Source organism: Pezoporus flaviventris, unplaced genomic scaffold (assembly GCF_033815535.1).
Source record: "Pezoporus flaviventris isolate CSIRO_AGI_PZ_B2104156 unplaced genomic scaffold, CSIRO_AGI_Pfla_v1 ptg000054l, whole genome shotgun sequence".
NCBI lineage: Eukaryota > Metazoa > Chordata > Aves > Psittaciformes > Psittacidae > Pezoporus > Pezoporus flaviventris.
Window position 1 is genome coordinate 6,649,510 of NW_026892602.1, and position 25,428 is coordinate 6,674,937.

The window sequence follows — 25,428 nt, forward strand, 5'->3', positions numbered from 1 at the left end:
AGCAAATCACCGCTCTGCGGCTATCGCAAAACGCCGCCGCGGCTACCTGCGAAAGCCGCCTCAGCTTCGCGCCCGCGCAGCCAGCCCCCCCCCCCCCCAGCTCACCGCCTTGCGGTACCCAGGAGTAAGCCCTGTGAGGGGCGCAGCCGCCCTGAGGCCTCCGGGGAGGCACAGCACCGCAGCATCCCACTGTGGAGGTAAAGTCGCCAACTCCCCGAAGCCCCTGTGGCACCGGACCAGCCCGGGGAGCCCGGGCCTGCGTCCTCGTCCAGGGGCCTGCCCCGGGTCCCCGGAGGGACAGGCGGGTCCCGCTGCCGCCCTGGCCCCGCCCAGACTCCCCGCGGCTCCTGCGTGTAGAAGCGAGGGCTACGGCCGAGCTTCCGCGTGGGGTTCGGTTCGGCAGCCGGGCCCTTGTACCGGAACTCCCTTCCCAAGAGCCCCGTCCCGGTTACGGGAAAGGCCGCATGGAGCCGTTCACACTGGGCCTCGCGGCGCCAGCACCGCGCTCCTTGCGGCAGTCTCTCGTGCGGGGTGGGCGGGGCTCCCCGCGAGCCTCGCACCTGTGCGGGCCCGCGAGGCAGCGCCGTTTTGCTCGTGGCGCGATGCTGGGCCTTGCGACCCGCAGTACTCCACCCCCAGGAGGAGAACGGACTCCGACGGGGTGACCGGGCCGAAGGAAACTGGACCCAGGTGCAAGTGGTTGTCTGAGCGGTGCGGGTAAGCGCTGGGGTCGGATCCGCCCTTCTGGCCTCGGGCGGGCCTACCCGGCCGCTGGGGCTGCCCCGCACCAATAGGCCGCAGCTGCGATTTTGAGCGGCATACTCGGCCGTGGCCTGCGGCCGGGCAGCGGGGACTGGCTGCGGTCGTCGCCAGCCAGGTTGTAGGGAGGTAAGAGCGGGCAAGGGGTTGGTGGGGCCTTGGTCGCTGTCGGTTTTGCTGGGCGGCCCCGCCGCGAAGCGTGAGCAGCTGGCGGGAACCACCTCAGCCAGCGGGCCTCGTGGTCTGTCCCGCCCGCAGCGCCGCACCCAGGCCCGCCTGCTCTTGCCAGGGTCCCCTCGCTCCCCGCCACCAACGAGTCCCTCGCTGGGAGGCCGCGTCCCGTCAGGGCGCTGGGCATCGTATGCATACCCCGCAGTCAAGGTACTGTTGAGCCTGCACCTGGGCACGGGTGGGTGCGTGCTTCCCTCAGACATGAGAAGTTACTGTGCTTTACCCGGCTTTAATGTGTTTTTCGGTTGATGTAAGTAATGTCTGATTGAATTTATTGCTGATTAGCATTGAGCTTTAGTTTACACAACAAGAAATTATGTTTCATTCAGTTCATTAGCATGACTAGTGCTTGGTTTATGAGCATATCGCTAATGGTAATGACCAGAGTTGATTGATTTCTAATGTGAATATAATTACACAGTGTAGGGGAATTAAAGGAAAAAATCCACATTTTTTAATTGTTGGGTTTTTAGGGAGAGTGTGTGGGGGTAAGGGGGTGGAACGGGAGAAACAAACCAACTCACTTATGCACAAACAATACAAATATAAAGATTAATAACTGCAGCAGGAGACAGCAAGTTTTGTCCGAAAGAAGAGAAATTCAGATGCAATTAACTCTGGGGATAGTTAATGCACACGCCACACTGCAAAACATAATTTCTCCTCTTCTACCCCTAGGTACAGCTCAGAGCCCAATAAGCTCTCTTGGAAGAGGCCGTTCCCGAGGAGCCAACAGAGGCAGGGCTTTGTGCATGGCCGGGCAGCCGGCTTCCTCCAGCCCAGCCAGCGGCTGCGCGGCTCCGGGCTCGGCTTGGAGGCAAAGCCGCTACGGAGCGGAGAGCGGCGCCTTCCTTAGGGTTCAGAAGGAGCAGATCAGTCAGCTGCAGAATCTTGGACAGAAGAGGCAGTGCCGCCCCAGGCAGGAAGCGCATTGCTCGCCCCGCTCCCCTTATCCTTTCAGAGAGGGGCATATGGAGACTGGCAAGTGTTGAAGAGCCCTGGCTGGAGCAAGGTGAAGGGCTGCAACAGGTAAGAGGAGCAGAGTGGGACTGCGTGGGTCACCCACCATGTGGGATTTTAGAGGCAGGGAGGGAGGGGACAGTGAGGGCTGGGGAAGAACAAAGCAGAAGTATCCTGTGTACCTCCGCAGTGCCTGGTCTGTGCTTTGTGTCCCTGTTTCCTTTGGGACTGTCCTTTCCACTTAAATGGAAAGGTGATCTGGAAAGGGAGATCTGATCAAAGCGTTTTGCTGGAGGCACCTCCAGTCGCATGTGCACAGGGGTAAGGGGGAAGGCTCAGGTTCTGTGGGAACCCCTGTAATGTGGAAATGTGGGGTGGGAGGTGATTACAGCACTGTTTTCATGTTTCATCTTGCACAGCTCTGACCAAACTCAAAACTAAACTGTTTCCCCAGGCTGAGCTAAGGCATCACTGAGTCTTGAAGCACTGGTTTAACATAACCTTTTGACCTGTCAAAGTCATATTTATTTTCCCAATACACATAGTGGAAAGACTTAATTGACTAGAAGGGGCTCTGAAACAAATACACGGAGAGGAAAATCAGCTTCTCTCTGTAATAGGAAGAGGAAGATCTTTCATTTTTAAAATAGAGGTGCTAGAACTCAGTTTTCAAGATCTGGGTTTAAATTCCAGTGGGTCATTAAATGAGATTTTTCTGCTGACATGAATTTGCATAGCTGTATTGCAGTGCAATTTCTTGCAACTTGTTTTGCTCCTGCCGTCTTACTACAGAGGCCAGAAAACAGTGTTGTTACAGAAACACATCCCATTCCTATTAGCTCAGTTGTTGCAGACAAGGATGTTGTGCAAATACACTTGCACAAGACAAGGATTATTTGGATAACTAGAACTTTGCAAGGAATACATCCGTATATCGTCTTATCTTGTTTTGCGTGCATTTGACCTGTGGCCTTACATGACACAACTGAATTATCTGGCCATGTTTTCAAGATCATGTAAAACTTCTGGGTAACTGTAGAGGCATTTAATAATTTCAGTGGAAATACATGCTAGAAGGATGCAGTTCTTCAAAAATTAAGATGTCTAGGATAGCTTTTGAAAATAATTGGAGTGTCTCAGCATCAAAGTTATTCAGTGTTACATGTGATGGTCATATTAAGTTTCAAAAGTCTAAAGCTTTGGGTGCATAACCTATTCTGTGGCAAACGTTTCCAAAAAAAAAAAATATTTTATTAAAGGTGCATAAAAAAAAAAGCTAAAAGCATTGAAACATAACATATAAAGTAACATATTAATTTGAATAACATCAATTACTGTTTTCGCTTAAAATGGTAGATAGTTTTATAAAGACACTGTCTCTTCTCTGTCAACCAGCAATCTTTTAGGTGGTTCTAAAGATTCGAGTGCATGTCCTGTGTGGAAAAGGAAAAACTTGAATTTGTCTGGAGCTGTTTTAAGACAAAACAAGTGAAGTGCATACAAAAATGTGGAGAACACAATATATGAAGTTCAGAAATACAGTTTTGTTTCTGACACATTTTTGTGTCTTTTTTTATGGCTGTGTCCTGGGTTCAGCTGTAGCAGTTATTTTTCTCCTTCTTAGTTACTGATGCAGTGCTGTTTTTTTTTGACTTTAGCCTGAGAACAGTGCTGATAACACAGCAGTGTTTTTAGTTGTTGCTGAGTAATGTTTACTCTTGATCAAGGACTTTTCAGTGTTATGCTTTGCCAGTGAGGAGGGGCTCAGGAAGCCTGGAGGAAGCAGAGACAGGACACCTGACCCAAACTGCCCAAAAGGGTATTTCATACCACAACATGTCATGCCCAGTATATAAACTGTTACCTGTAAGGCCCAGATCACTGCTTGGGTTGGGCTGGGTGTTGGTCAGCTGGTGGTGAGCAATTGTATTGTGCATCACTTGTGTTTGTTGTTTTATTTTCCTTTTCCCCTTTTAGTTTTATGTTCTCTTCCCTTGTTATTTCCCTTACTGTTTTTGTTGTCGATGATAGTAGTAGTGGTTTTGTATCATACCTTAGTTACTGGACTGTTCTTATCGCAACTCGTGGAATTTAAATTCTTTTGATTCTCCTTCCACCCCTGTGGGGAGGGGGAAGTGAGTGAGTGGCTGCATGGTTCTGAGTTACTGGCGGGGCTTAAACCACAACAGGCTGAGATGATCATAGCATTAGGTAGTATTGGCTTCTCTGAAACCCAGCAGACTGGTGCTTGGGTTCTCTAGGCCAACTAGTCAATACCTGCAGGTTTAGTCATGACTGCTGTATGCTAAATAACACTGGTAATGCGGTCAAATCCCTTTGGTTAAATGCAGCTGGGAAGATAAATGAGTTCTATATAATTACAGATCAACTGCAGAATAATAATTTTAGTTTAAGCATGTTTTTAATGTTCCCTTTATCGTAATGTGTTTCAAGCAAAGCTGGAAGATGTAAATACAACATTGGGATGTTATTTCTAAATTGATATAGTTAGGAGCTGGTCTGATTAGTGCTGTTAATGTCGGTGTGTTCCAAAGAAGGGCGGGCTGTTTATTCAGCTGGCTTCACATGTATTCTCTTAATTTGAAGCTGTGTGAATATATTTTATATTTTCTGAATGTATCTGTCACATTCTACCTTAATGGTGACAGCATATCATACTACACTGTGTTTCTGTCTTACAGTATCTACACTAGTGTCTCATGAGCACTTCTGCACAAAGGCTGTTGTACATAGTGCAGCTGAGTGAGTTCCCGTCTGACTGAGATGCTTTTCACTCAGCTTTTTAGGTCTGCAGTTTATGGAAATTTCCCTCTTGTTACAGTGTGTCCAGGTTGCAGCTAACCCTGTGTCTATTGTTAGTGTCAGAGGAAGAATGCAAGACAGTTCTCTGCATCTGTCCAGCAGGAAAGCATTTTTGTGAGCTTGAAGCAAAGGGTCTATTACACAGTAGGAAGCACTAAGCTCTTTAGAGCAAGCAAGGTGACGTCTGGCTGCGCATGATTGCTTGTAGGAGAGTTTCAGACCCTTTGCCACAGCGGTTTACGTCTTTGTGTGCAACATTGGGAATATGCTGTAGAAGTACAGTCCTTTAGATGTTGAGACATATTTTGTACATTCTTTTGGGTAAAGTTCTTCATCTGCTGAGTTTCTTCTACAGGTTGTGCAACTTTCCAGTTTTCACTGGCTTAGTCATCCTCCTTCTCATACAGCCTGGTACTTCAGCCTTGCCAATCAGATGGAGACCATCTTTGCTCTGTTAACTTGGTTTGGGCTTACCTTTTTGTATATCTACTTCCTGTAATCTCTAAGATTAATTTAGAATATTAGTAGCCCTTTCCAGCTTTCTCCACTACCTTTATAGGTTGCTCATGCTGTGCTTTTCCTTTTATAATTTTTTTCTTGTTTAGAAGAACCCATTGATAATACAGGATTAGGTACTCTGCTGGAAACCAGTAATATGTTAATTCTGGCTGAAGTATTGGATACCTACATCTGTCATTGGCTCCTCAGGAAATAATGGAGATAGATACCGATATATATAGTTATTCTGTTGAGAAGCCCAGAGTTTTGCAAAACACTTAAGAATGTGCTTGATGTGAAAAATACATTCATTCAGTTGAAAGGAACAAGGTGCTTCATGTTCTTAAAGCACTTAAGCATAAGCTTGCCAGGAATGTAGGCTAGATAATAGCAGTATGAGGGTTGCTTTGTATTTAAACCAGCAGATAAAAGTGGCCTTTTAAAAAATGGAAGATTCTTTTAGAAGGAATATAAAGAATCACATGTAACAGTCAGCTACTTTTAAGGTGGATCTTGACAAGATGGCAAATGTTGTGCATTTCTGAAGAAAACAACACGGTTGCAAGTCTTGTTCTGTATTTACATTTAAACCAAAGTTAGCAAGTTTGCTGCTTTGAAAAGTTACTTTCTTAAATAGTTCTTTATTGACTCTGGTTGGCATACTGCTTTGTTGTGACAAAACTGCAGTAACAAAAATGATGAAAAAAAGGTTGCTCAGGATAGTAAACATGCAATAGCTGAGGTTTAGTTTCTGTGCCTGTTTTACCAAGAAGGCAGATTGTACCTCTTTGGCTGGCATGGTTTACTTTATTATCCATACAGAATAAGGTGATGACTCTTCCCTCTCACAGTTATGCATGGCATAAGAGCCCAAAAGTATTAACCAATTGGTAGCTCCTCAAATAAGCATCCATCCAGGTTCATGACTGAGCATAAAGTTTCTCATGGTTCAGAGTTTAATGTTACAAGGGAATAAAATACTTCTCACTAAATGATGGTGAAAACACAGTAGGGGGTATTTTGTTCAGGGAATACAAGCTATTGTCCTACTCTTGTCCAGAAGGCAACATACATCAAACAGAAGATGTCTGCCTTACATTCTATCTAAATCAATGTTACTTCTTCCAGAATACTGCTGCTTCCGTTCCTAGAGATAAAAAAAACATAGCTCAATGTCAGTAGATAATTCCTCCTCTTGGGCTTTCTGTCCTTGACCAGTAGAAGTTTTTATCCTTCTTAGAAAAGGAAGACTTTCTTTATCCATGGAAGATTAAATTGCCTTGCTGGCACATCTGGCTCACTGAGGAAACAAAGGAGGAAGAGCAGATAGGGAAGAAACAGAAAAGAAAATAATTCGAGGGTAGCTTTATAGTCTTTTGTTGTTAGGATGTCAATTACTATCATGTATCACCTATATCGCAAACTTGTCATACCTTGGGGTATTTATGCTTTTTTTTTTCCCTTCACCTACAACTTGTACAAAATATATTAATTATCCATAGGAAATCTTTTCTGCTACTGGATTCATCTTTAAAATGTAGCCATAATGTTCAAAGGGATTTATTTTTTACATCCAGTTCAGAAGGATGAATATGAAAAGATCAAATCTTTTTTAATCCAGTTGTGCATTCCATGGGAATAATTGCAGAAATTAGTGCCCTTTTCAGCTTTTTAAGTTGGCACTGCTCTGTTTTAAATGCTGTTACCTCACACTACAGTCTCGCTAAGAACGATAGATGAAACAGGGTATTCTATAACTGTGGGCTGTGATTTAATACTGTAACACTCCTTTTGATGAGTGCAGAGTGCATGCAGTTACTGTAAACATGGATTTTCCAAACTGGTCTATGGGAGTAGAAAGAAGGTTAATGAACTGAGAAAAAACAAAATTTCTTCTCTAATTGACAGAAAGGTCTGCAGGGAGTCAGCCAGGCTGCACGCAGGTGAGCACAGAGTGGGCAGGGAAAAAGCGAAGGAGAGCAGGTTTCAGCAGAGTTCAATGTAATGCTAGAAACACTTTTTCTGTTGTGGCTTGCAGAGTCAGTAGCCTGGCTAAGCAGAATGTTTCAAGTTGGCTTGGAGCCCCCATCCGTGTGAGCAGGCATGGGATGTGAAAAGTGCTGGTTCACTGATGTCTGTGAGAGAAAACAAATTTCTTAGGATTAAAAATACAGTTTCTGGATGATTCTTTGGGTAATCATTAAAGTTACCAACATGTTTTTATTTACCCTCAGTTTGTTCATTCTTTGATGCGGTTGTGCTATAGGAAGCATGCCCGATATCTTAAAGGTATTTGATACGAAGATAAAGATTAGAAATCACAGTGAATCACACTAAATTACATGAAAACACCTCTTATTCAGGAAAGGTGAAAAAAAATGTTTCTGTATGTTGGAAGACTTATGCATATGATGTAATCTACAAAACTGATAGTCTCTATGGATAACTGCACAAAGAAAATGAAGAGAAATCCTTGCCTTTTATAAATGCCAAGGTATATTTACACATCGCTTTATGTAAGACTCCTGATAAATGTTTCAACTTCTTTCTGTTTCTTCTGCATTTTAACTGTCAATCCCCCTTTTCCAGCAGGTCCTGTTTTATGTATCATTTGTCAATTTTACCTACCTTCCCAGATCTTAGATTTTCTTTTGTCTTTTGATATCTGTTTCACCATGACTACTGCATCCTTCTAATTTCCTACACTTTTTGCATTCATTGGCAATTAGCATTGCTAATTTATTTTCACTCCTGTAATAGTGTTTTTAATACAGTCTGGTCCTTTGTCTGCTGAAATTCCCACCAGTCAGGTGTCCAGTGGGTAGACATGCAGGATTTCCTCTGGTGTCTCTTGCTGTCCAGGCTTCCAGCTAACAGAGCCACAGCTGGCTCAGCTGTCCTGAAAACTGAAATTGTCCTATGCTTCCTTTTCCTTGACCATCCTGCTGCACACCTACTACATTTAAGTTCTCTTGTTAGTTTTATTACAGCATTTCTATAAGAGTGTTTGTCTTCACCAAGGCAGCTTTCCAGCCATAAGCAAGTCTTAATTATTTCTAAAAAGTGTGCATGCATGTTTCAGCAGTACTTGACCATCATTACTCAGTAGGACTGTGACTTTAACCATGGATGTACTAGATCCTTTTGAACAAAATTTTGCTGGATTGGATTGCATTAAAGATTGGACAAATGTCTAGGTGTTTCTGTCTTTCCCAAATTTATTTGGGTATTTATAAGAAAAAAATATTTTTGTCTCTTAGTGTCTTTTACATGAGCTGTTGTTGCTCTGACCCTGATTGTCCAGGAGCTATAGAAAAAGAAATTTTCAAAGCAAATGAAACATCAGTTACAGCCTTATAAGCTTCTCTGGGACATAGCTGTTTCCTCTAACTCACCGAACATATTGCTTCAGGGAACAAAAAATGTGTTTGTTCTCTGTGGCACTTCATTATTTGGCTTCCTTTAAACAGACAGTTAAGAACTAGTTGTTTTTGATAGCGATAGCTGATGCTGCAATCCGAGTGAAGTATCTGGCTGTGTCTTTAAGATATGTGACATAAATTATACCATGGATAACTTTTCTGTTGTATGTTAAACAACTTCACTCATTTCCTTCACAAGGCACTTAAACAATTCTATACTGATAATTTAAAGCCATTGATATCATAATGAAGTCCTCATCTGTTCTTACTTGCATGGCTTGCAATTACTTTTTGGTTTTCTTAATTATTATTGTGCAGTTCTTATATTGCATGTTCTTCTCCATAATATCCCTGAGTTATTTTTGCTCACAGGATCAACAGTTGCAGCTCCTTATCTTTTTAGATTTACTACACAAACACAAATGAGAATTGTACAGATGGAGCTATGTGCATAAGAATGCATAGTGAGATCTGCAGAGGCCTAGTTAAATGTCCTACTAGCTACATGCACGTTTTACAAAGATTTCATAGCACCTCATGATTTTGTGTGAGCATCATGCACGTTCAGTACTCAGGAATTGCATGGAGAAGGTAAGTTTAGTTATTACTTGCCATAAAATATCGCTGAGCTACTAGAAAAAGAAAAATAATCAGCTTTAGTATCATCTCTCTTCTCTTAAATAATATTATAGTAATTAAATTTTAATATGTAAGGTCTTTGCAGGTCATTAGTAGTGTAACTCTGCATATATGTGCCTGCTTCAGAAAACAATTCGGTCTATAATCTCATAATGTTGAATTCTACCTGGCAGTTTTATTTGAACTTAATTTCTTTTTCTTCTAATGCTGTTAACCTGAGAGTTATGAGACATGCATCAGCTGACAGCACCAGGGGAAGGATAGGTATTGGCAATGGCATAAAAGCAGAAGGGAAAGAAAAAAGAACAGCTATTGTAGCATTTATCAGTATTCTATTAATAGCCTGCTCAGACACAACTCTGGAATAAAATAGACATTCATACTGCAATTTCTTTCAAAGGTTGAAGCTATTCATCTGCATGGTTACAAGACAAAAGTCTAAACCTTCCTGATATTATAGCTGTTTTATTGTATTGTTATAATGAGAAGAAACACCTTAAAAAAAAAACCACATTGCCTTAGGTGTAATATTCCTCCCCATTGCCTTTGGAGGGAATGCAGGTATAGCCAGCCGTTCTTCCTAGAGTGCTTTTTAAAATAGTGTCTTTACATGTGAAAACAAAACTATCTGTAGCCAAATATCCAAGCAGGTAAATGGGGCAAAAGGCTTTTCGTTTAGGTTTTAATCGACCATCCATTGAAGTGTACAGGAAAGCTCTTGTTTTCCATAGGGTTTTTATCATTTCATTGAAGGAGTATGGTTTCACTGTGTGTAAACAGGTAGAGAAGTGCTTCTCAAGAGCTCTTTTTTCAGTGAGGATTTTTAGGGAAGGTCTGTTTAGATCCTGGTTTAAATTCCAACCATCTAGTTTGAGTAACTAAAAGACACCTGGATTAGGAGCCTGGGAGCACTCTTTTGTGGAGACCATCTGACTTGGCCACTGCATGTGTCTCACTCTTTCCTCTTGGTATTGCAGCTTTTCTTGGGCAGCTACTTTCCTAAATTAGGGACCTCACCAAAGTGCTTTCTGTGAGGGAGATAACATTGGGCATTGCTCGTTGTAGAGTAATACTGGTAAACTTGTGAATCCCAAGTCAGGGAAAAAGAAACAACAAAACAACAAAACCATACACAAGTAAATGGGTCAGGCAGTTATTGGCTTGACTTCAGCAGATCGGTGACTTATTGCTACTTTTTTTGACAGAGGCATTGCACTCACAAACTTAAATAAAGTCAAGCAGTTTCTCTCAAGTTCATGTGCTTTGGATTTTGTCCAAGAACTTATTTAAAAGAGCTCATTTCCTCCATTGGTACAATATGATTGTTAAGCAGGGAGAAAGAATTTCAGTGAATGGTACAGGTTGTTGAAGATGGCAATTCAAAATGTCCAAATATACTCCTCAAAATGGACTGTAGTTACCCAACAGTTTCTTCCAGAAAAATTGAGACTTTTTAAAAAAAATGCTTTTCATGTACTCAAATACTTCATTTTGTGTTAGTGAATGCAGTCTTCAAGGTGTGTAGGGAGGATTAAAAATGAAAAAAACCCACAACCCCCACAGCATTTTGAATTGCCATAATGAGCTGTTATTTTATTCTGCTTGAGAAAGTGAGCTAGAATATTTTACTGAGAAATGCTGTGTTTTCTTACAAATATTTAAACTACTGAATTTTTTCTTTTAAGAAGTCCTGTATTCTGAAAGAAAACTGTCATTTAATTTTCAGTTGTGATATTTTATTATTGCAGAAGAGAGACAATTAACTGGGATCTTTGATAAAACTTATTTAGGCAAAATACTAGAACACTGAAGTGGGTTCAGAGTACATTAGAAATCACTTGTCATGTTCAAGATTATTGGCAGAGAAAGGAAGATGAAAAAATAAGTAATGCCATATCACTGTTCCCAGTTGTGAGCTTCAGGTGTTGTTATTCTGTATTTTACATCATTTATTTTTTATAGTCAGTCATGTATGTTTAGATTTATGGAAGCTGAATGAGAACATTTGAAGAAAATAGTGGTTGAAGGTGGAGTGGTATTCAGTGCTTAAAGTTAAGGGTGATAATTGCATTGTATACTTAAGGACAAGTAGTAATTGGTAACTCTGTAATAGTTACACTAATGTCTTCTAGGTTTTGCCTTTCTAGCTAGTCAGCCATTGAAGGGAAATATTTTTGTGTGCACATTTCTGTTGTCTGCCTTGTGTCAGAAAATGCAGGTAAAATACTACCAAGTCTGACACCTACTTTGTCTCCAGTGTTCTCTGTGTGTAAATGATTACCTGGCTGCATGGAAATAGGAGAAATGTCTTCTGCTACAAACAAAACTTCCAGCTTTCTGGAGGTTATTCTCATTTAAAGTCAATGGAAGGGAATATTACTGGGCTTGTTTTATGTGTGGTGAGCAGGCATGAGAAAGTCTGAGAAATGAACTTAGCTGTCCTTTTTTGATGGAAGTTTCTGGCAAGTAAAATGCACAGATGAAATGAAATTAACCTCACTGCCCCAAGGTTCATATGCGGGACTTTTGCCATACACTTTTTTAAATCCAGCTTTACAAACAAAGTTGAGGTTTCCACTTTCTCAAAGTCCTAAGAGCAAGGTTTTGTCTCTTTGATAGCCGAAGTGGAAAGAGACACTGTTCTAATTATGAAAGAAGAACTTAAAATTTAACATGAAAAAGCTGAAACAGAAACCCACTTACAAGAGACTGAGCTTTGCAGAATGCAAGTTTGTATTGCGATGTTTTTGAAAAAAATTCCACACTAAGGATTTTTTAAAAGAGGAGCATAAGAAGATAATTTCCTTTTTTGACGTGCTTTACCTTTGCAAAGTTACTGGGCTGTTGACAGGTACAACAAGACGTGCTACGCTTACATGCTATTAGTGCAGTAGGCTTTGAAAGATGTCTAATTCATTGGCATATCTGACAATTTAGGGTATTAGTTAACAGTAAGACTCTGTAAATAGTGTGAATTTTAGCTACAACTGCTGACGTGAGCTTCAGTCAACATCTGCAGTACAGGGCTGAACTATATTCAACAAATAATGCCATTTTATGCTACAGAGATGGAAGTTGGCATTATACAGTGTGTATGGTTCAGTCTGAGAGCAATGGTAATTGCAATATATTGAAGTTTTGCATTGTAATAAAAATAGACACCATTAGTGGATACCATTTATGTCATTAGTATTTAGTGGTTGTGTGTTACAGCTTTTTTAGCGCTCATAAAACTGTCTCTGCTTGCAGATATGTGACAGCACTGATGTAAATTTAGATGTTTAGAAATCCATAAGACATAAAATATAGATAGTAAATAGTGGCATAATATTATAGACAGAACCTTAATAATTTGGCACACAAATGTTTATATATTTGCATGTCTAGTGCAGAGATTAGCATAATGATGATCAAGTTTATACTACAGAAGAATTTGATTAAACAGAGAATAACAAATAAGGTGAAATTGAAGCACATCATGCAGGAGCAGCACAGAATTCCTTTGGATCTCCAAAAGGGAATTTGTGACGTTGGAAGGTACATCTTTTCCATACAACTGGTGAGATACTGTTTTTTCTCTTTATAGACTTTTACTAGTTACAACACTTGTTCTACTAACTACTATTACAGTTGTTCTTAGGAAATGATTATGTTAATTAACCAATAAAAAAGAAAGTAAGGTTGTTGGGGAACCCAAAGATAGAGATTGGCTGGCACTTTTTTCACAGTAATGGAGCCAGTCAGCACAGGGAAGGTCATACAATGTCTAAACCAGACCAGCAATGTATTGTTGTGAATTTGGAGGCGGGTGTGAGGACAGTGAAGCAGCTGGCTAAGAAACATGTCTTTGGAGGATGTGGTGGGAAGAAGTCCAGGAGTAGCATTTCCCTAAATACCAAGTGTTATACATGAACCAAGCATGCAAGCATCTCTGGGAAACTTTTTTTTAATTTGATTCAAGGAATGTCACTTGGATTCTGCTGGCAGTTATTCTAGGATCTTTAAGAAGTTCCCATCAGGGTTGATTTTCCTCTAAGAGACTACCCACTGTGCTTTACTTTCCCTGGTGTCTGTGCCCATGACGGATTTGAAGTAAGAGTTTCTGAGACTTGGCTTCTGCACACTCCATCCTTTTTCAGCTTGACCCTTACATCCTGGAAACACCCTGGAGGTTTGTCACAGAGCTCTCTGGGGATTTGGAAACCAAACTGCGCAAAAGTAAGGGAGAACACAGTCATTAGGAGTGAAGTGACAGGAAGCAGTGTTATGAGAATGAATCTTTCCAATTAATTTTCCTTTCAGAACCCTTTTTTCAATATTTTTAATTCTAAGTATGTATGGATGCTTTGACAACAGTAGTTGAGTCTTTCAGAAGAAAAAAACCCTTTGTTAAACCTTCAGAATCTCTTGACTAAAGAAGGATATTACCAGGATTGGTTTGGATACTTGTACCCAAGTCAGCTGAGAAAGACGATAGTGGGAATGTACATGTGCAGAAAGCTTTGTGGCTTATGTTAATAATTGTTAAGCTCATAAAATGAGAAGCTTTTCAGTAACTGAAGTAATAAGCAGAAGTGAAACATATGCTTTCTGTACAGGGAATGTAAATAATTCTTTCTGTGGCTCCTAGTATTTCTTACCATCTAACTAGGGAGAGCGTTAAACTAGAAATCTTATTGTTCCTTTACAAAACATAGTTTTGTCTGTTTATCCGTTCAGAACACACTAAAATGTAAATCTGTAAAATGCTTTCCATCTTCAAAGCAGCTATTTATATTCATCTAAATTCCAAAATCTTTTGAAACTTTTGGTTTTATTTCTGATTGTGGGATTCAGTATCACTTAGCACATCGAATACTGGTGGCTTTGAACATGTGGCATGGCACAAAGCGATAACTTGGCAGTTAGTAGCGTGCTACCCTGCTGAGAGACAGTTCTAAAGGAAAAGTGATTTTTATGCTGGGGTTTGGGCTCATTTTGGAATTAGGGTAAATATTAAAGAGCATAAAAAAAGCCTTCTAATTCCTCTGTACATCACTAAATTGCTTGTTACCCGATTTGTCCAAGTAACAGCTACCTCAGAGCAGAGGCCGCTTTCTGAAGCCATTCTCTACATACAGTTGTACTAAAGCCATTAATAGACTGAAATTGTGGTACAGGTGAACAGCTAAGTTTTGCAGTAGAGAATGTTAGGCTTGACTAGTCTGTGCACACTTAACCAAAAGCATATGTAAAGGAAGAGGAGTATTAGAATGATTTAAGAGAAATGGACTCTCTAGAACCTGTTATGTCATAAAGTAGAAAGAAGACTGCCTTCTTCCAGCAAAACCTGTCAGTCTGAGGAAACACCATACTTAAGGTATTTGTATTGGATTTATTGTAGTAACTATTTAGTTACTGTAAAGCCTGATACTAAATCTGAGTATAGCATATTCCCCTATTTAGACAAGCAGATGCAATGGTTTGAGCTGGAAATGAATGTTGAAATAGTGGTAATTGAAAATACCTGTAGGACTATGTAAAGCAGATTTTCTTATTCTTGATAATGTATTTCCTCTACCTGTATTTTCTTAATATATTTTTGAAGTTCACTTTTGTTCTGACTTCTTGGTGTCCAGTTGCTCTCTTGTACTTCCTCATATCTTTCAGGTTTATCATTCCAGATTCTTATGGGGCATTCAGCCTTATTAGGTTACCCAAATTACTGCAGGTCACAGCCGACATGCATTAGTGGAATTTGATAGGAAAGCTTGTCCAGTGTAGGCTTTGCTGTTCTGACTGCTTGTTATTGCTTTCATAAGAAGCACAGGAGATTATTGCAAGATATGTTTATAAAGTATATAGTGCAGTACAGCTACACGCCAGGTTTATTCCAAATTAGGTCTTGAGCCTGAATGGATTCAGGTGCTTGCTGCAGTGTAGATTACAGTCCACTGGGTGACCTCACACATGTAGGTTGGCCTCCTCCTGGCTTATTTAATCCATCTGCAAAATTGAGAAAAACAAGTACCTCTGTGAAAAAGCAGGTATGCATCTGGGCCCAACTGTTCTGGGTAAATAAATTGCAGAGATGGCAGTGGCTCAACTGAAGGGATAATAAAGTGGAAATGTAAGTCCCTTTGTCTCTTATACACATTTATCATTAACTTAGTGGTGTACTGTGTTTACATTTATTTGGTGTGTTTAGTCTCACTGGACCTCCAGCAGAACAGATCTGGGGTCATCATCTTTTCCTGTAATTCAGTACACGAGAAGCACTGTGTGTCTATTCTTATTGGAGAGTACACAGGCAGCAGGCTTTAGTGACTTGTGAATGAATCAATAAGGCATGTTCCTGTAAGTCTCTGAATTGTCTTATTAAGAATGGAATTGGGCAGCTGAAGATCAATTTTCATGGCATACCAGAGGTTTTTTAGCAGTCCTTCATTTAGTCTGTGGATTTTTTTGAGTCATAGAGCTCATCAAAAATATTAAACAGGATTTAAACTGCAAAAAAATTGCAAATAGTTTAAAATGTCCTTTAGAACACTTTTGTGAACTCAGTATCACATGAGACCTGATTTTTAGCAACCCACACAATTGACTAAATCAGTGGAAAGCTGCTAAGCTCCCACAGCTGAGGAACATGGCTTATGTTGTAGCTGACATGATGTTGGTTAAGAGATACTTGGAAAGGAAAGTGTTCACAAAGAAATGTTACTGTTGTCTGAGTACAGAGACTTGTGTCTTTGTATATCATAATTGCTTGCAGCAGCTTTTTACAGTTGAGATGTGTGAAGTAATTAAACCTTGCTTGTGATGCAGTCATGCTTTAGAATCATCTAAAGTAATGATTATAGTACAGGTGTGGAATAGGCTTAAGCTTTGGCAGATAGGTGTTTTAAATCTGTGTATTTTTGCTTCATCACCATGTGGCTGTGAAGTTCTGAAGAAAGTCCACTTTACAGATGTGGTTCATCTGAAAATTCTTTCCCTGCATGGCACATACAGACTTAATTGAGTGTGGTAGTACAGCTGGACAGTATGCTTTTACAGTATAATTTGCTTATGGATAATAAAATGTTCTGCCTGGAACCTGTGCTTTTAGTACATATGCGTGCCTTGCTAGCGTCTTGAACCAGTTTTGTTTTCATGGACAGACTGGGGACAGAAAAGGGCAGTGCTGCCTGTGCAGTTCTTAATTTTTTTTAACAGGCTCATTAAGTACGAATTTGTATTTCCAAGTCCTGAGGGAGCTGGGGAAACACAGATGAGCCACAGTGCTGAACCTTGACAAAAATCAGCTGAATCCAAATTCAAAGCAGCATCAACAGTAATACTTAGAAGCACAGAGCTTTAAGAATTGATAAATTGCCAAGCATTACTTTCTACATAGATAACGTTGTAAGATGTTGGCTATCAATAAGTCACTATGTACTTCAAGTCTAGACCAAATACGTTATCATACTATGCATCGTTACCTGTTGGATATACTTAGCTTTAGCTTACGTCTACATACCTGCAGAAGATGACTGTGTTCTCCGGTAATGCTCTTGAGAGGCAGTTACATTAATTTTCTAGTAATTACTGTAAGAATTGATTTGTGTTACCTTCATATAAGGAGTTTATGAATCATTCATTGCTTGGTGCAAATGTGAATCTTGAGACTGTGCTGTTCCCTCCTTAGGGTACCTGAAAGACATCCTTCTTAGTTGAATATAGAAGTGTGTAGAGCTAGGTTTATCCCCAGAGGATGCCCGTGAACGCTGTGTATGCGGAATTAAAATGTTACAGCTCTGATTGTGGTGCAGTAATAGATACTGGTGGTACAGTTCCTTAGTGAGTGGTCTGTAGTTCAGTATTCTGTTACATAGTCACGATTTGTGATGCAGCTTTAGCATTGTGGTCTCACATGGCTTCAATAGTCACAAACTTAAGGATGGGTGAATGTTGCAGGATCTTAATGAGAGGTGCAGAGCTTAATGAGAGGTGAACTTTTCTCTCAGTGGAACTCTCTCCATTCTCAATGGTGTATCCATTTTTGCAGGATCTCTTACGAGCCAGGAGTAGGAGGCAGTTGTGTGCTTTCTGTCTAGAACAGAGCATTCCTTAGCTGGAGTGAACATCAGCAGATGATTCTGAGGAGCTATCCTGACCAGGGTTTTAATACTGTCTTTGATGTTCAGAGGAGAGTGCAGCTTTAGCCATGTAGAATTCTCTAAAAAAATAATAATGTAATAGCCGTAATTGAGGGTCTGTCACACAAGAGAGTAAGAGGAGTAAGACACTGATCATTATTCATTATGATGTTTACAGATAAGGTTTTACAGCAGTTACTGGGGACAAACCAATAGCTGTCACTCTGAGGCACTGTTTTTGTACTCACTAAAAGTGAATTGGTGTACAGTATTTATTTTGGTTTCCACAGGATCCATTGCAAAGAAGGCCCAGAAATGGAAGACTGTCCTTTCTTACTCAAGAAAGTACCTCTTCGAGTCAGCAAGTGGTTTGATTGAATGAGGGCAATGAAACTAGTCCGTGGTGAAAATTTTTTAAGAAGAAAGGTAAGTGATATTTTTCTTTCAAAACTTGAATGTGGTTAAATGAGAGGAAATGGAAAATGTGGTAAGCAGGTTGCCCTAAAATTAGAACCATCCCTCACAGCTGTAGGCAAGTGCTCTCAGAGTTAAACTAGACATCGTTTCCCTGTGCATGCCCCAGGATGATCTGCTCAGGAGAAACATAGGACACATCTTTGATTCTGGACTTTGATGAATCCTTTGTGGTTAAAAGTGTACCCAAAGCTGTGAATGTGTGCATGCAACTGCATGTGTTTTTCTGAATGGTAGCATGGCTCATACCATTGAGTCCAGCTGAGGTTGTAGAGTACCAGCACCCCATGGGACCAAAACATGGACAGCCAAAGCACTGTGTACCACAGGGAGGTGAAAGTTGGTGAAGGGGGAGTGACAGCCTGACAAGCTTAACTGAAATGTGTTTTTAAGTGTGGGGTAGTTAATGCTAGTGTAAATGATGGTGGATTTTCCATTTACATGTATTTCAGAAAGAGGTGTTTTAGTCAAATAGGAGCTATGGGAATTGATACAGAAGTAAAAATCTGATGTAGGAGGTCAGACCAGAATGTCTCATGGCCCTGTTAGATCTTAACGTTTTTAAAAATATTAAAATGAAACCTCTCTGTGTGACAGTTTGAAACACACATCTCAGTGGACTTGGGAACATCCCAAGTGGCATTTAGGTTTCAAATGGGAATGTAATGTTTGCATGAACCCATGTTGCATGCCTGGGAACAAACTATCCTTGCTGGCCTTAGAATCCTTGCTTGTGTAATGGAGATACCCAGACAGTGGACATAAGCATTTAAAATGATAAATGCGTTCTGGATGAAAAGGAGAGTCAGTGAATATTAAAAAATATCGGAGTGCCACAGAGGGGTAATGCTGTCTTTTGGCTTCAGCTCCACAGATGCGCATTTGAAGTCCTCATGTAAATCCTACTGAAGTGAGGGGCTGAGGCATGTCCACTGAATTTGGTGGAGTCCTTTTGAAGAATGGGGGTAAGTGATTCTTTGTGGACTGGAATAGAGAAACATGCTGCTGACAATATGGCCATCTTTTCCATATGAGGCTCTTTTGCAAGCCCTGATGAAATTTGAACCATAAAGGAAACTACACAATAGTTTGTGTGGTAAAGACAAAGTCCAGAATGAAAATTCTGACTCTTGTGTTTCCCCTTCCTCAGTGAAGCGTCATGTGGGCTCTGTCTGAGCTTAGGAAATGTACATGAAAGTGATCCCCCATTAGTGCTAAACCGCATTGTGGAGCTGGAGGGTGCAATAGGATTAGAGCCTCTACCAAAATTCCTTCGGGTGAAATAATGTCCCTTCTGCCAGGGTAGACACAATTGCCAAAGCTTGTCCTTTGAATTGATACTTTGTTAGAACACCCAATGGGCAATGTTGAACTATGCTATGTTAATGTTCTGAGGCAGAAGCTTGAGTCAGTAAAAAAAGGATGTATCTTAACTTTCTGTATAGAAAAAATCATTTCAGTTTAAGAGATCGTATTACAGTAAAAAAAATATTTAGCTGAACTAGACTGCTTCTGCCATTTCATTTCACAGGCACATGGAGTCCCTTAGGCATGTACGGTGTTTTGTGATGGCCTTCTTACTTACATGGAACACTTGGTTAATCCCAGCTCTGCCTTACAGGTTCACAGGTTGATATGGCTCACAATTATTACAAGAATTACTTGAAGACTATAGCAGTTAAATATTTTTATGGCTTACTACCATATTATAAATACTAAGTGATTCTGACAGATATTCTCAGAGAAATTTGACAGCTGACCTCCAGACTGTGCACTGCATTTGCTCACATATTTAAACTACTAGTAGTTCTAGGAAGCTATAGTTTTTATTAATTCATTATTATTTTATATATGTTCGATTGATGTCTTATAAATTAGATACTTGGGAATAATAATCAGACAAGGCAGGTGAGATTCCTTCAGGATAGCTTGTAATGAGGCTTCAAATTTTAAGCTCATAAATAAATGATTAAGGGTGAAACAAATGCAAAAATACTGAAATAAGCTGTAAAAATGTTAAGTGCTGGTGAACAAACACGTAATCTGCTGGGAAATCTTTGGGGTAATGTGCATTTGGCACTCAGTCACGTAAGTCAGAACCACGGCAATGAGCCCCTCTTCTTCAACCATATAATATTTCTTCATGTATCTGCCCCTTGCATCCCATTATTATGCTACACCATTCTGTTTGCAGACATTTTCCTTTGCCTGGGAACAGCATTAATTTAATACACTCAGCTGACCTCAGAGGCACTGAAATGACACGACAGCAGCAGTCCAGAGTGCTGCAGTACATCCTGCTGTTAGCAGAACTGCCGGGGAGACCGTGTACTTCTGGACAGTTGTCTGTGAACTCTTTTGGGAAAAGGGGGGAGCTGGCTCTTTGACCATGCTGTAAGTGACGAGAAGGACAGATCTTCTCACTTAGCTATCTTTTGTTTTTTCCGTGGAAGACAGGTTTTCCAGTTGATCCTTTTTTTTTTTTTTTTTTTCTTTAAGAGTTAACAAGGTCTCCCTCAGGTAAGAAAGAAAGGAGAACTTGCCCTTCTGTAAGAAAAGATGTAGAAGAGAGGATTCTCTTAGTGTAAGAATTTTCTGGTCTGGGTTTGGTTTTGATCCCCAGCATCCTGCAAAGGTCTTAAGATACCCAAAAGCCCTGTTTCTTCAGTAAAAATGTCACCATTATTCCAGCCTTTAAAGACAGACCTAAATCCCAAGGGAGCACTTGATATCTGTACTTTGTCCTCACTGTAGTGGGACTTGCAGAAAACTCAGCACTTTGTCAGATGCAGGGGGTTAGTAAATGTGAAGAAGCTTAGTGCCTAAAATTAATTTCTTGATATTTCTGTTGGTGGAAGTAAATAATACGCAAAATTCTGAAAGTCTGGCCCTATAACCATAGTGTTACATGTAAGTGGAGGTGACACAGGCATTCAGGTAGGGATTCAGATGTGTCCAGTATGAAATTCTGCCTATAGACATTGGGTGGCTTGGTAGGTGGTTTTCCTGTTAATGTTAAAGCTGAGGGCACTCTTGTTACTTGGGTGGTGGTTTTGGAGGGGGAAAAAAAACCCAACCCAGCTCAATTAATATATTTTTTTTTAATTAGAAAATGAGCAAAGAGATGGTCTCTGGCTTAGACTTGTACCTAAAATTATATTCCAGAAATGGAATAATGGTTATTGAATGGCCTGAAGGGGTTGCAAACTGGAAATCTGGAAATTTGGCTTAGTATGAAGTACAGAAAAAAGACAAATATGCTGCTTTTCTCATGAAAGACCTTGGTTGCTAGGAGGAGAGTATTCAAGTGTTTGCATGTTTTGCTGGAGTTGTAACAGTGTGGAATAAAAGATAATACCACACCTTTTAAATGATGTTTTCTTAAATGGTGAAACTAAAATCTAATGAAGAAATTACAGTAATCTCTTATATCACTTAAATTACTTCCGCTTCTGTAATTAAAGTGCTGTATTTTTCAAATACAAATCTGCATAGTACATTTTATATATTTTTGATTACATTTTTATAGAATTTTGTAATTAATAGATTTTGAGATCAACTTGCTATTGAAAACATCAGAAAATTCTGATGCCTCGCCTTAATGGGATAAGGACAGAGAAGTCACTAGTGTGATTTGCAGCATCCATAGCAAAATAATATTATTTTTGCTAGTGTTGACTGGTTACTCCTGTGTGTCTGTCAGGAGAGCCATGGATGCAGGAAACAGATCCAGCTTTAGTCATTTTTCACTTTTCCCCTGAGATGCAAGTCCAGCATCGTCTGCTGGAACTGCTGGCAAGTTCCAGTCCCTGCAGCCACTGACTCTGTTCTGGGGAACCACATGAAATAAGGGCTCAGTTCACCAGAAACCTGTTCCTTCTGTTCCATGTGCCTGTACAGGCTGGGCTGGGAAGAGGGTCCTGCCCTGTTCTTGACTTTCTTTGTGCTCTCTCCAGCTTTCTTGTGACTCATGTCAGTGTGACAAAAAAGCCTTTCTCAGGCTCTGCTTGCTGCCACATCTGTAGAAGTGCTGTGAGGTGGACAAATGGTTTGTAAGCACCCTGCCACTTTGTCAGTTAAGAATTAGGGAAGGCCAGGTTCACATCTGGGGCCCTCTTTTTGCTGTTTTCTTGCCCTGCAAGGAAAATAATATATAAATTACATCAAACATGGTACCTTCTGCAGCTTGTATGCAGACAAAGGCGTTGTTATAATTGAGGAAATTTATCTCTCTTAAGAACTGAAAGATTAAATAGGCATTACATATGCATTTAAGGTGTTTGGGGCCTTGCATACCTCTGGTGTGTGTGCATAAAGCTGGGCTCAGGGGAAGTAGGTAACATCCTGCAACTCCCAGAGATTGCCCAGAACCACAGATTTGTGGTTCTGCATTTGCTCTTGTCTCCATTTAAAATGCTGCTGTTACTGTTGCTGCTGCACATCTTTATTCAAAGTTGTATATCGTAAGGTGGGGTAGGGAATAATGTTTATAGTGATTGGTAATCAAAATCAAAGAGGAAACAAAGAAAAGGCCAATAATGCAAGACAACCATTAAGTGTCAAATATAATTGGTCAGAGGTGTTCCTTCTAAATTAGATGGAGGTAGCATTTTATCAGATTGATACCACCTCAGTGACTCCACTACAGTCTTGGTAGCTTTTGGCTAACAAATACAAAGAATTGTGGTTTGCCCTATGCTTAATAACACTGAAGAATTTAGTGAATTTGCAGCCCTTGACTACGGTCAGAAATCCATCTAATACTGGGATTGGCAACATCCAGGATTGGAATTGATATAAATCACATATATGGCCTGATCAGCCATGAAGCCATCCTTGTGGATCAGGCACAGGCAGAAGTGCAAAGCTCAACAGCAAACTGAACTCAGTAGTAAAGATTGTAGCTGAAAGTAGTACATGGCGTGGTTCTTGGTGAAGTTAATGGGAAGACTTCCATTGACTTGATTTGGAGTTTGAGCTACCTATTACAGTGTTTAGCCCATCTGTTGCCCATCTTTATCTGCATGCCTTATTCAGGCTGATTCATTTAATTACTAGTATAATGTATTCATGCTACAACTTAACGTAATAATATATTCTTACTCAGTTTTACTGTGGTGCAGTTGTAAGTCAAATGCTGTGTTTTATATCAAAATACATAGTGGACTAGAGAAAGTGGGTGTAATACAGCAGAGGGGCAACCTCATGCAGGAAATGGCATCTCAGTTAATTTTCAGAGGCAAATTATACTGAAGGTATTTTCTGGATCAGAATGTCATTGTAGCCTGTTAAGAGAAGCTCATTGTTTCTTAACTGGCTTTTATTAGACCTCACTGTGCAGGAGGAGTCCCTGACTGTAGCAGCTCACCTCTTCATCTGTGGAGATGAATACCTATAGATGAAGCAAACCTTAAAAACTTGCCCCCAGTCCAAAGAAGCATCCGTGTGTCCTGAGTCACAGCCAGAACAGAGACCTAGAAGGAGAGTGCATACATATGCACTCACAGAAACCTCATACATTGCTGAAGGCAGCTCTGCAGTAGGCAGGTGCATCACAGCTGCATTTTTCAGTGGGAATATAACGCAAATTTTTTGCTGTAACAGCTGTATATAACCTTATTCTCTTCAGTCTCTTGGGTTAACTTTATCTGTGGTTGAGTGTAGAATCCCCAAACAATTATGTAATAAGTGTAAGATACCTGACAATATAACAGGCCTTTTCTAATAGTTTTTAAGGCTGTAATTTCTTAGGTGTCAGTCTATTTTTTCAGTGTTGGTCCGTTGTGAATCGTGCACACACAGCAGTGAACGAACAGAACCTACTGCAGCCTGTGTGCAACGAGAAATTTCAGCTGGATGACTGCATGAGGGCTTTACAAGACCGCTGGTAATTTTTTATATTCAGAGTTAAATAGAGCAATAAGATGGAATTTAAGCTTTAGTGCAATGGATTGTGCCTCTTCAGTCAATCAAATTATAGTTCAATCAGTTCATTTTAATCACTTCTCTGGAGAGAAGTAAACCCCTATGTTGAAGAATATGCAGCAATTTTATTGATGGAAAGTTTAATTGTTTCATTTTTCCTTACCGTCTGTAACATACTAGACTTTTAATCAGTGGGAACTGAAGTTATAATGAAGTAAAGTCCACTTTCCACAGTTCACAACTAGCTGAAAATAATTGGGTTGAGACTCCCATCCAGACAGTGTAATGCCTCTGGCATTTTCCTGAAAACTACACTTAATTGCTTTGCTGATGTTGTTAAGTGGTCCTGAGGGGGATGAAGTAGTAAAGCTGCCCACATATGCAGGGAAACAATACACAAAAAATGTCTTACAAGGTCCTTAAAGGAGGACCAACTAGGGACTGGAAGACAATATATGGCTTTTTTTCTTTTTTTTTTTTTTTCCCCTTTTCTATACCAGAGAGAACACACAGGAGAAGCTGATAAAATAAACTGTGGAAATTCTATAAGCACTAACAATATTTTTATTTACGTGCAGAAAGCTTGGGACCTGAAGTACAGAAGACATCAAGAGAGACCGCTGCAGCTTAAGGCTAACCCAGCTAGTGCAGCATTTTTATGCTGGATGCCAGTGAGTGTGCTGTGCTGCCTGCCTTCAGCACCTTGGGCTGAGGAGCAGATGTACTCTGGTCCCAAGGGAGGGGGGATGACTTGCTCTCTGTGTTCAAAAGTGACAGGACAGGAGCCGGCTATGAGCTGAAAGCCTTAGCCAGGCATCAATGGGACCAGTGCGTGTACCGCATTAGGCTCTAAATGTAGCCAGAGAAGGAATAGCACTTCAGATTTTCTCCTTATTTAGCACATTCATTGGAAACCCTCCTCAATTGAATGGTGTTTGTTTAAAATCATGAATGAACTGCTAGACTCAAGGATATTCTGATAAAGAAATGCATTAGTTGGTTAATAGAGAAAAATACTTACTTAGGACACATGAATTAGTGCCCATGCACCTGAATTCAGGGCTGGAGCTGGAACTGTTCTGGGGAAGCGAGGACAACAGGGCTAATTTAGCTTTAAGTAAGTGGAGGGTTTTGTGGTTGGTTTGCTTTGGTTTTTTCCTTGTTTATTTACGTGTGCAGGCACAGTAAAGTGGGTCACTGCCCCACAAGAAGGAATACTTCCTGGAACTGTAATGTGGTGCTGTGCAGCACAGCTGGACAGCTGGGCCATGCTTCTAAGCAGTCCTGCGTGATGGGTCTCATGTGCTTCACCCTGGGTCTGACTTGGAACAAGAGGGAGTGATGTGACACACACTCTGCTGATTTGACATCCTGTGTGGTTGTGACATGGTGCATCCTCCAGAAGAAGTCCAAAATACATGTTCCTCTCCAGGCACAAATCTGACTGTTCCCCTGATAAGCTCTTCACTGGAAAGATACAATTTGGATGGTTCTCTTCAAAGCCAGTGTGTGTGTTCATTTATTGGAAGTGTGTCAGACACCGTATGTCAATAATATGCCTTTGATATGTTGGTGTCGGT

General features: G+C 40.6%; 1 long non-coding RNA gene across 2 annotated transcripts; it reads left to right on the forward strand.

Moving 5' to 3' along the window:
- Positions 1-1,674: 1,674 nt before the first annotated feature.
- On the forward strand, positions 1,675-25,105 carry LOC133277219 (uncharacterized). 2 transcript variants are annotated; one of them, XR_009746129.1, is made up of 3 exons: positions 1,675-2,019; positions 24,427-24,519; positions 25,028-25,105. It is a non-coding gene; the product is annotated as an uncharacterized LOC133277219 (long non-coding RNA). The 2 variants fall into 2 exon arrangements; XR_009746128.1 differs by lacking the exons at positions 24,427-24,519; positions 25,028-25,105 and adding exons at positions 17,740-17,875; positions 18,790-19,209.
- Positions 25,106-25,428: the final 323 nt, after the last annotated feature.